Genomic DNA, 1,664 nt, shown 5'->3' on the forward strand with positions numbered 1-1,664 from the left:
GTTTGGGTTCACATGTTTACACCCAAGGGTATGGGGTTTACACCATAGGCACTAAAATAATAATTTAGAATGTTTTTATGTTGTATTAGATTTTTATTTTTATATTTTTTTGGGGGTGGTTTGAACATAATGAATAATTATCATAATTGAATAGCTATATTGTTTAATGGACAAGACTTAGGTACAGTTAAGGGTGTCCACAGGTCGGGCCGGGTCGAGTTTGTTCCCGACCTGGACTCGACCCGAAGTTTTCGGGTAGGTGAAACTCAAAACCGAAACCGACCCGTTTTAATGGTCGGATCATCCAATTCGGGTTGGTGTGTTTCAAGTAGGTTGTCGGTCGATTTTGGGTTTTGAAGCCGGTGTCGATATTTCGCCAAATCGGTTAAGATCTAGCTGATATTTGGTCGGATCCGTCGAATCTGAACTAGATCTTGACGAGATCTTGTAGGATCTGGTGGATTTCATGTTGCTCTTCGTCAAAAAATAAAAAATATCGCTAGATTTAGGGGATTGCAGTGGATTTCAAGAAGCTCTTTGTCCGAAAACCTTTGGATCTAGTTGGATTTTGTTGATTTTATGGTCGGGTCCAGTGGCTCGGGTTTTTGGGTAGGAAACCCGCCAGCTGACCCGAAGGGATCGAGTCCTGTGGGTGGCGACCTGCTGGCGATTGTCGGATTGATCGGTTCGAGTGGTGGCCTATAGGTTTCGGGCGGGTCCGGTGAGTTGAGCTGGTCACCGGGTTGTGTGGACACCCCTAGCTACAGTACTTAGGTGCTGTTTCTTAGGTTCATTTTTTAAGATTTTGCCATGTGGATTTTTCCTCATGGGATGGAAGTGTATTTTTTAATTAAGTAGTCACAATGCTGAATCTTAAGAGGAGAATTTAAGAAACAGTACTTAAGATACTGTACCTAAGTTTTGTCCCTATTTAATTATGCTTGGATCATTCTATTAACAGGGTGTGGCTTACCTCCAGTACTTTTTTAACTGGATGTCTCTTTTTATTTTAAATACACAATAACAAATGGTAGTGGGTTTTAAACTCCACATTTTATTTAGTTAGTGAGTGATATGGTAGTTTCTCATTAAAACAAAATGAGATTCCAGTTAAAAAAGTATTGGAGGTAAGCCAAACTCCTATAAATAATACTAAATTTCATGTAAAAATATTTATTAATGATTAAATTTAGTCAAATAATATTTTATATGTTCAAATTTAATAAATTCAACCCAACTCATTGTAAGATAAATAGATGGGTTTAAATTTTCTTAATATAAATGGGATGAGTATGAGATAAAATTCCAAAATTTTAATTGGGTTTAGGTATGTAAAAGTATTCATAGAGTTCGGGTTTGAAATCTTTTTTTTCCCCCCAAACCTAACCGGTTGCCATTCATTATTTTAGTCTAAATTCTATTTTTTTTTCCCCATATGATGCATAAGTTAACAAAAAAGTGAAAAAAAAAAATCTTCATAGTTTTGTTGAAAAATATATTAAAAGACAAAAGTCTCATGATTTAGAAGTACTATCTCTCCCATATCTGGTTGGTTGAACTTGAGTTGGGGCCAAACCGTCACTTGACTCAATCCCTTCGGGTGAGAAACTCTTTCAATTGTTATCGATCGGGGAATCCCATGTACGCATTCATACACCACTTTT

This window comes from Quercus robur, chromosome 5 (genome assembly GCF_932294415.1).
Source record: "Quercus robur chromosome 5, dhQueRobu3.1, whole genome shotgun sequence".
Lineage (NCBI taxonomy): Eukaryota > Viridiplantae > Streptophyta > Magnoliopsida > Fagales > Fagaceae > Quercus > Quercus robur.